The sequence below is a fragment of the Medicago truncatula genome, chromosome 3 (assembly GCF_003473485.1).
Source record: "Medicago truncatula cultivar Jemalong A17 chromosome 3, MtrunA17r5.0-ANR, whole genome shotgun sequence".
Taxonomy (NCBI): Eukaryota; Viridiplantae; Streptophyta; class Magnoliopsida; order Fabales; family Fabaceae; genus Medicago; species Medicago truncatula.
Window position 1 is genome coordinate 23311411 of NC_053044.1, and position 10957 is coordinate 23322367.

Here is a 10957-nt window from a genome sequence, read left to right on the forward strand (position 1 = left end):
TGAAGAAGAAGCGAGAAAGCAGGACCAGAATGAAGAGGTGTTTGTTGTTTCTAACAACAACACTAAAAAGAAATTTGTAGGTGCTGTTCTGAAGCCTGCTGGCAAACCATTTAAGAATCAGAACCGCCCTATGAATAAGAATTCCAACAGGAATAAGACTGGGAACAATTCAAGACCCCAGATTCAACAGCCACCAAAGAATGATGCTGCTCCACCTTTCAACTGTTACAATTGTGGGCAAGCAGGTCATATGGCACGCAAGTGCAGAAACAGAACCAACCGACCAGCACAGGCTCACATGGCTACTGATGCTGCACCTGATGAGCCCTATGTGGCTATGATTACTGAGATCAATATGATTGCAGGTTCTGATGGCTGGTGGGTGGACACTGGTGCTTCTCGCCATGTCTGCTATGATAGAGATATGTTCAAAACATATACTGCTTGTGATGATCAGAAGGTGTTGTTGGGAGACTCCCACTCCACTGATGTTGTTGGAATCGGAGATATAGAGCTGAAATTCACCTCTGGAAAGACTCTGATACTGAAGGATGTGTTGCACACTCCTAAGATTAGGAAGAATTTAGTTTCAGGTTTTCTTTTGAATAAGGCTGGGTTTACTCAAAGCATAGGGGCTGATTTGTACACCATCACTAAGAATGGTATTTTTGTTGGGAAAGGGTACGCCACTGATGGCATGTTTAAGTTGAACATTGATATGAATAAAATTTCTTCTTCTGCTTATATGTTGTGTGATTTTAATATTTGGCATTCTAGACTCTGTCACGTTAACAAAAGAATTATTTCAAATATGAGCGGTTTAGGATTAATTCCTAAAATATCTTTAAACGATTTTGAAAAATGTCAATTTTGTAGTCAAGCAAAAATAAATAAAGAATCACATAAATCAGTAACCAGGATAACTGAACCTTTTGAATTAATTCATTCTGATTTATGCGAATTAGATGGAAACTTGACTAGAAATGGAAAAAGATATTTCATCACTTTTATAGATGACTGCTCGGATTACACACATGTGTATTTAATGAGAAATAAAAATGAAGCGCTTGATATATTTAAACAGTATTTTAAAGAAATTGAAAATCAATTCAATATTAGAATCAAGCGTTTTAGAAGTGACAGAGGTACTGAATATGGATCACATATATTCAATGAGTATTATAAAGAACTCGGAATTATTCATGAAACAACTGCTCCTTATTCTCCTGAAATGAACGGTAAAGCGGAAAGAAAAAATAGAACGTTTACCGAATTAGTAGTTGCAACAATGCTTAATTCCGGAGCAGCGCCTCATTGGTGGGGAGAAATTTTATTGACTGTTTGCTATGTGCTAAACAGAGTACCCAAAACAAAGAACAAAATTTCTCCATATGAAATTTTGAAGAAAAGACAACCAAACTTGTCTTATTTTAGAACATGGGGCTGTCTAGCCTATGTAAGAAAACCAGACCCCAAAAGAGTCAAACTAGCAAGTAGAGCCTATGAATGTGCATTCATTGGGTATGCCTTAAATAGTAAAGCCTATAGGTTTTACGACCTGAAATCTAAAACGATCATAGAATCAAATGATGTTGACTTCTATGAAAATAAATTTCCCTTTAAGTCAGGAGACAGTGGGGGTAATAGTGGGGGCACTGATAACTCAGTTCTTGATCAACCTTCTGAAATCATAACAAGCAATGAAAACATCGAAAGAGATGTTATAGAACCTCGTAGAGGTAAGAGAGCAAGAATTGCTAAAGAATATGGCCCCGAATATGTGGCATATACAATAGAGGAGGATCCATCAAGCATCAAGGAAGCTCTGTCTTCAATTGACGCTGATTTATGGCAAGAAGCTATAAATGATGAAATGGATTCTCTAATGTCCAACGAAACTTGGCACCTAACTGACTTGCCTCCTGGATGTAAGACTATAGGTTGTAAGTGGATTTTGAAAAAGAAACTAAAACCTGATGGGTCAATCGACAAATATAAGGCACGCCTTGTTGCCAAAGGTTTTAGACAAAGAGAAAATGTAGATTTCTTTGACACATATTCACCTGTAACTAGAATCACTTCCATTAGGGTACTAATCTCATTGGCGGCTATCCACAATTTGATAGTACACCAAATGGATGTAAAAACTGCTTTTTTAAACGGTGAATTAGAAGAAGAAATCTACATGGACCAACCTGAAGGTTTCGTAATCCATGGACAAGAGAACAAAGTTTGTAAGTTAGACAAATCTTTGTATGGTCTAAAACAAGCACCGAAACAATGGCATGAGAAATTCGACAATCTTATGATTGAGAATGAGTTTAAGGTGAATGAAAGCGACAAGTGTATTTATTCCAAGTACGAAAATAACACTTGCACGATCATATGTCTATACGTAGACGACTTACTCATATTTGGTTCAAACCTCAATGCCATTAAAGATGTGAAATCATTGTTGTGCCACAACTTTGATATGAAAGACCTAGGAAAGGCAGATGTAATTCTTGGAATCAAGATTACTAGAACTGATAATGGAATTTCCTTGAATCAATCTCACTACGTTGAGAAGATCTTAAGGAAATATAATTACTTCGATTGTAAACCTGCGAGCACACCTTGTGACCCAAGTGTGAAGCTATTTAAGAACACTGGAGATAGTGTTAGACAAACTGAATATGCAAGCATCATTGGCAGTCTCAGATATGCCACTGATTGTACTAGACCCGACATCGGCTACGCCGTGGGACTATTATGCAAGTTTACGAGCAGGCCAAGCATGGAGCATTGGCAAGCTATCGAAAGAGTCATGAGATACTTGAAGAAGACCATGACTCTAGGACTGCATTATCAGAGATATCCTGCAGTGCTTGAAGGATACAGTGACGCAGATTGGAACACCTTATCAGATGATTCCAAAGCGACCAGTGGCTATATATTTAGCATTGCTGGAGGAGCTGTTTCCTGGAAATCCAAGAAACAGACCATTCTGGCTCAGTCCACAATGGAATCTGAGATGATAGCACTAGCTGCTGCTAGTGAAGAAGCAAGTTGGCTAAGATGCTTGCTATCTGAAATCCCTTTGTGGGAGAGACCGTTACCAGCTGTGTTAATTCATTGTGATAGTACCGCGGCTATCGCAAAGATTGAGAATCGTTATTACAATGGTAAGAGACGACAGATAAGACGAAAACACAGCACGATAAGAGAATATCTTTCGAACGGAACGGTAAGAGTAGATTTCGTACGAACAAATGAAAACTTAGCTGATCCTTTGACGAAAGGACTAAACAGAGAGAAAGTCGCAAATACATCCAGTAGGATGGGACTAATGCCTATTGATCATAAGTGATGGAAACCCGACCTAAATGACTGGAGATCCCAAGAACTAGGTTCAATGGGTAATAACAAATCACAAGTGACCGAAGGTTGAGATAATAGAAACTCTTAATGAGATCTATACTCCTTATGGAGTGAAGTACATAGCTACAGGAGTACTTCTGATAGACTCACCTATACGTATGTAGAACTGAGGCCGGTTCTTATGGAATTTCGAGGCAGAATTCCTAGAGCATTCGTTAAAACTGGGATAGACGTGCAAGGCCATTAACGCACGGGCTTTTTAGAAAACACCTAAGAAAAGGTTGTGTGTGGGTCCTATGTCTGAGATAGAGTTCAATGCTGTAAGCAACTCTTGTTAATCAGAATACTACTCACTATGCAAAGGTTCAAGTTGTTGGCGACACCTTTGTTTACTAGCAATCTTTAAGAAACGTTTAAAACGTAACTTTCGAAACCAATTTTGAATTCAAGTGGGGGATTGTTGGAACACTAGTGTATAATGAAAAAAACTTGGAGTATACTAGTGAGTTTGTGGAGCCTTTGGCATGTAAACATCAGGATGGAGAAACTAGTGTAAAGTGTGAATTGAAAATTTTATGTCCCACATCGGGTAGATCACACACTCTAGTAGAAATCCTCCTTATAAATTGAGAGCTCGGGAATAGTATTCTTCACTCCAAAACTGAGAATCGAATACTCTTCTCTGGTTTTCTCCCCTTCTCATCTCCCGCGATTTGTGTTGACGAATCGTTCTTTTCCTCCTCCTCTTTCTGTGGGCTTCGGAAAATTGTGGGCTTCGGAAGAGTGGTCTAAGAACCATATTGTGGGATTCGGAAGAGTGGTCTAAGAACCATATTGTGGGTTTCGGAAGAGTGGTCTAAGTACCATATCGAGGTGTCATTCTCGAGCGATTTCTGGCAGTGCAGCCTTTAATCGTACAGTAAGAATCTGGGCTGTTTTATCCTGGAGACGGCGCGGTTGCTAGTCTACCTTGCACAATTCAGGTAGTGCCGCGAAACGTCTTAAAGAGAGCGACCTGGTCGTGACTCATCCCGGTAATAGTTTCAAAAGCTCCATCGTATATTTTCAAATTAGAAAAAACAACATTTTTAAATAACATTAGGAGTATTATTTTTTAGGGTTAATGGTGCTTTAACCCTCTAATATAAGTCATTTCCAGGTTTATCCGCTATAAAATATTTTTTTTTAGATTTTAACATAAAAGATAAGAAAAATATAATTCAAACTTCTCTCAAAAATGAAGAGTCAAATGTTTTTAATATGTTTTGAATAACAGAATATGCGAGTGTATATTTTAACATAAAAAGAAAGAAAAAAAAATATAATTTAGGCATCTTTCAAAAGAAGGAGTGCAATTTACTCATAATTTATTTTAGTTATTAGACAACTTTTATGATGTACTGTATAAAAAAAAAACATGTACAAGATTTAGTAGACAATGGACACAACAAACAAAATATAATTTTATTCATTATAATTTAGAGCAGTGATGTTTGAACAACCATTTAAGATAACTTTATTTTTTTTTTATTTTCGTTGATCAAAAACAATTAAAAGAGAATAAAAACATAATATGAATATGAGAGAGAAAGTTGTCAAAATATTATCATAAAATAATTATACAAATATCATTTCTCTAAAATTTATAGTGCGTGTGATAATGAAAACATGTGTTTCTTGTGTGTTGCAATTGATCACGTCTTAGGTAAGCATATTTTAATCTTAATATGTAATGAATATCAGATATAGTGCGTGTAATAGTGAAAACATGTGTTTCTTGTGTTGCAATTGATCACATCTTCGGTAAACATATTTTAATCTCAACAAGTAATGAATATTTTCCAAAATAAAGAAAAGGGTCACGATCGTGTCTTGCTTTATTTTTATTCCTTTCTTCACTCTCGTGATTTTATCGTTGCAGCTTTAAACTGAGTGAAACAACACATATATGACAAAAGCAAAGTGCAAAATGTTCAGTGCTGAGTGAAACTTAAGCTTAAGCAAAAGCTATATTCTTTCTCACCTTTTGTCTCTTTAGCATTATAAGGCTTCGTATCTCGTCGTGTTTCTCATGGCCTTGGGAGCAATATTACTATGTTTGCTTTCATTTTTAGATCAGCAAAGGTGATTTAAAAGACATGTAATTTAGACTTTTGTTTTGGTTGTTGAAGATGCACATTACTCATGTGATGAGGAAACTTTTATGTGTCATTTCATTCATGAAGAAGAAGAACAAGTGTCATTACACATGAGTTTGCCTATGATTCCAATATTGTTACCTACAAATTTATGTACCCCATGTGCATGACTAACTTCAATGCTCAGTAAAGTATATGAATGAGTTTGAACTACCAATATTGCGATTGAAAATTACTAGCTGTATCTCTATTTATTCGTTCTTTTAGTGAAAAAAAAAAAGCTTAATACAAGTTAAAACATATACTAATTTTATTTTTCTAAATATAAATATCGCTAACTAATAACTTGTTTTGATAGATGAAAAGACAACATTAAGAGCATATGTTTGCTTACTTCAGAAGTTCAAGAGTACGATAATTTTTAAAGCTTGTTGTGGAAGATTTAGAAATATTTACTATTACAATTGTATAGCATAACCAGAAAGATTTTGACCCAAATATATAGTTCACTCATTCTACTATAATTCTTTCTATATGTGTGTTTCATGTGGATTGTTATTTTTGCTCAAAAGTGTGGTCATTTTTTATAGACTATCTGTGTGTTCCATGTGGATTGTTATTTTTGCTCGAAATTGCGATCATTTCCAAACCTTCCTTTATTATTATTGGTATATACTTTGTGAAACCACTTTGAGCCTCCATGCAAATTTTATTTATGTTACTTATGTGACTTGAATCATGTCAGAAGTTTTGAACCCTACAATGATACTTCGATTTGAATTATTTTAGAGTCAGATATATTAGTGCAATACTTATCATGGTTTCAAATTAAGTTTCAGATTGCTCGTTGAAATTAGCAACATCTTAAGTTTGGGTTGAGGTACCAATAATACTTGGTTATCAAAATGTACTTGCAAAAGTACAATAATCGTAATTAGGGTTTATATTGTATTGGTCATTCCTTGAGAAGGCTATCAAGGGCTGTATTTATAGCCCTCTATGAGCCTGGTTTGTGGTTATTTAGGCTATAAGTAACGAGGGCAATTATGTATTTAGGCTGCCTTCTAGAGGTTTTAGAAATAGGTTGAGGCAGCGCCTTAGGGAGGGTGCGTCTTAGGCCTTAGGGCCTTTATGGAGGGCACTAAGTCCTTTGGGAGGGTCTAAAAGCCCTTTTGGAGGTCTTTTAGAGATATATTGACGGTCCACATTCCCCCAAGCACGAGTGTTGGGACAAGGCGAAGTGATTAATTTGCTTTAAAAAATTTGTTTATGCTTTGATTATACTTCGTGTAGGCCTTTGGGGTGCTATCATCCGAATTTGGAGAGCCCCCTAGGGTGATTCCACTTATTTTCTAAGCCCCCCCAGAGAGTATACATTCAATTTGTCTTATAGGATGATCACTCCCAGCCCCCCAAGCACGAGCTTTGGGAGAAGGCGAAGTGGTTTGTGATGGCGTGATGAGTTGAGTCACCTGTGGTGATTTTCAAGGGCGGGATTGTTGAAGAATATAAGGCGAGTCTTTTGATTTATCAAGAGATCTAACATTTCAGATCTCGTGACCTTTCGATGATGTTGACGTGATTTAATCGTGGAGTTTTCCTCCACGTGTCTCCACTCATGGACAAAGGTGAGAGTGTTTTTTGAGGTGGTTTAAATTTGCTTCCTATAAAAACGTGTTTCCCTTCATTTCCTCTATTTCATTTCCACTTTTTTCGCTTCTGATTCTTCTGTATTCGTGCGAAATTTGCTAGCTGCTTTCTGGATTTTCAATCTTGATCTCTTCAAACTTCTCAAGTACTCTTTCCTTTCGTCTTTTTTTTAGCTTTTTTCAAAATTTCTTAGCTTGTCATTTAGGAATGGTTCTCATTAAGAAAGGACTACTTAAGGCATGGAACACGGCCGAATGGTTTGATTGATTGGGACGCGTACGAATAAGGGCTTTTCGGCCATAGGGTTTTGAGTGAGTTATCTAGTGATAGTGATACCAGTAGTGATAGTAACTGTGTGTTTCTCTATGCTACCTCAGGAGCAGATCATAAGGGGGAAGTTTGTCTGGAGATATGTCCCTACACGTCTTCGTCGTCTTATTCTAAAATATCCTTGCGAGCTTGAGATGAATGAATTTACTGAAGAGGTTCTCCGGGAGTACTCGTTGTATCTGGAGGTAGCAGCAGTCAATTACTTTCGGAGTAAATTGGACATCTCTTCCTCAGAGAACGAGGAGGACGTGGTGGTGCTGCCTTGTCAGGTGGGCGAGAGAGTACGCGACCAACGGTTGGCGAACACCGTGGATGAATCTTTTCTGATGTATATGGCGGTGCTGGAGGAATTCGGGGTAACAATTACTTTCACGGCGTTCGAGATGGATGTGTTGATGCTCTTGAACGTGGAACCGTCTCAAATACGTCCTAATAGCTTGGCGTTTATCCGTGGTTTTGAAATTCTGTGTAAAGCTTTAAGTTTGGAACCTTCTGCTGCGTCTTCCTTCATTTCAATGGGACTAAAGATGTCAATAAAGGGATGTGGATTTCGATTAGTGCCCATCCTGGAAAAAATACTCTTTCCTCCGTACGCTTCTAATTTCAAGGAGTGGTGAGACTCATTTCCTAGGGTAGAGGGGGCGCCTGAGTGTTCCAGTGCTTCAGTGATGGTGGAAGGGAAACCTAAGTTTCCTTTGTGTTGGACTTATGCGTTTGTCGTAGTGATGGGCTATGACTTTAGTAAGATGACGCCATACGAACGGATATGGTATGTTATTTGGAGAAGTTTCCAGTTATGGACCTTCATGATCTTCTGAACCGAGAGGGTTATATCAAGATCCTTGAGCCTTATTTGTGTGTGTTTTGATTTTATTCTCATGTTGAGAAGTATAAGGACGCTACTTAAGATGTTGAGAAGTGGAATCACAAAGTGACGGGCATGAAGGCAAGGTTGAAAGAAGCTTTGAAAGAGAAGAAGACTGCAGAGAAGGCCACCAGTGATATATAGAGTGAGAAAGAGGTTGTGGAGCTGGAGAGGGATTCTTGGAAGAAAAAGGCTGGTGAACTTGAAGGGGACTAGCTACTACTAAGACCTCCGTTGAAGATGGCAAAGGGGCGCTTGCCCTATACTTCGACAATGGCTTTGAGCGTGCCTTGGTGCAGGTTCTCCATTTTCACCCTGATGCTAAAGTGGATGAGTTGGATCCTTTCAACGTCTTGATAGATGGGTAGTTAGTGGACGAAGAGTGATGCCGTTGTACCGCCTTGCTTTGTAATTTATATTTTTTGTTGCTTTTGATAACTTTGGCTTTTTGTTTCTTTTGGGAAATCTGTAACTTAAATGTACTTTGGGAATTCATTACTCCTCTTTCTTCCCTCATTAAATTGGAGGTCAACTTCGTTCTTTTCTGTTATACTCCTTCTCTTAACTTGGAAAAAAGCATCGCCTGCTATCCTACTTTCTACTTCTCTTCATGCTCCTATTAAAAATTTGAACTGAGTCATGCATATTTTATTCAAACCAATGGGAGGTACAGATACCGGAAATGCAAACCAATACTTGAGGTACCCAGCAGGGGCTGAATATATTTCCACAAAGCCGAAGAATTCCAGAATTTTCATTGTTTAAAATAATGGCACTCCAGGAATGTTTCGCTATCTTATTCGGAACTTAGGTGTGATATTCGACCTTTGAAGCTTAATTCTCCCATTATGGGGGACAACAATAATGGACGTATTTTTACTGGCGATCTAATCGTAATCTTCAAGCGTCACAATTATAACCGATTTGGTTTCAAGTAAGAGTAGCTTCGCCTCATCTTTCTTGGTCTTGATCTTCCTGTTGTTTACCTGAATATCATCTCGAAGTAGAATGCTTATCGGTTAATCTAAATAATAATATACTGATTCCGAGATTGATAGCCACACATACATGATAATTTAAACACTAGAATTAGGTTAAAATATATTTGATTTTATTAGGTTTTATCATGACGAAGCTGCTAATGGTAACAAACAGATAGCCGGTAATACATCCTTGTATCAAAAAGGTTTGATCAACAAAATGTTTTTGACTTTGAACATACAATTATCTTATAACTTGGTGCCCATATAATTTGGTTTATATGAAATCGATAGGCTTGTAACTTCTTCCACCGATAAAATAAATAAATTATGATGGCTAGAAAGGTATTCCACATGCATCAATTAAAATCTACCCAAAATGTATGTGCATATATGAAAGGGGCGTGTGTGTTCATTTGAATAATCATAATGAACATGCATCATGAACGGCAACTCGAAGCAATTCAATTTTCTCCTTCCAAACAGATTTCTCCATCATTTGAATAGAGCATAATTTTAGAAAGATAAATCCTGATTTAGTTATAAATCGTTGCTTCTAAGGAGCTGTTCGTGGATCTTGAGGCCGGGCGAGGTTTGGTCTTCGCCAGTCATCATTTTTTCTCTAGATTGCCGGAGGTTTTTAGGTTTATGAGTGTGGCCTAGGTTAGTTTTATCGAGGTACCCAGAGACGGATGCCAACTGTACTAGCAGTGAGTACAATATTAGAAAGTTTAGTTTTTCATGATTCCTTGAGAATGCTCTCAAGAGGGGGCATTTATAGCCCTTCGTTGGCATGTAATTCGATGACTTAAGCCCCAAGCAGCTTGGGCACTAAATCACTCTAGAGCATTCTAGATCTTTCTAAAAGCTTGTTAAGACGGCGCCATTAGGGGAACGCGATAGGACTTCAGGAGCCCTTCTGGAGGGCATTTGTGCCCTTAAGGGTAGATTGACGGTCTAGGAGAGCATTAGAGAATTAGGGTTACAAAAGAAAAAGAGAAAAAGATAGCAAAGCAAAAGTAAAACTAGGGTTGCAGAGAAAAGAGACATAAATGCATAGTGAGAAGATTAGAAAGATTCAATTGTTGTAAGGGGGGAGTTTTATTCAATCTAAGTGTAGTATATTCATGTGGGTAGAGATGAGTCTTTAACCTCAAGTGTTTTTATTTATTCTTATAATGAATCCTTGTTATAGTGTATTCTTTTGTGTTCTTATAACTGTAAATTTGGTTGTAGTTTATAAATTGTGATGGATCTTTGTTAAATTTCGTTCTCTTATGTTGCTGTAATTATATATTTGATCTATTGAGATTAGGAACAATTTTGATTTCAAATTTAATGTACTGTGGGTAGATATATATATATATATATATATATATATATATATATATATATATATATATATACACGATATCGATGCATATTGCTTCATCGTAGCCTATTGTAAATCGGTGAAGAAATGAAGCCTTTGAAGGTGACGTCATAAGCTGAAGAATCTAAATTAGTTTGTCGTCTTTTGAAGGAATGTCACTATCTGACTCTGAGTAGTGCATTTTGTGTTCTTTTTACCACGTGTAGAAACAAACAAACAAATTCAAAGACAAAGACAATGCAACAAATCATTCTATTTGAAG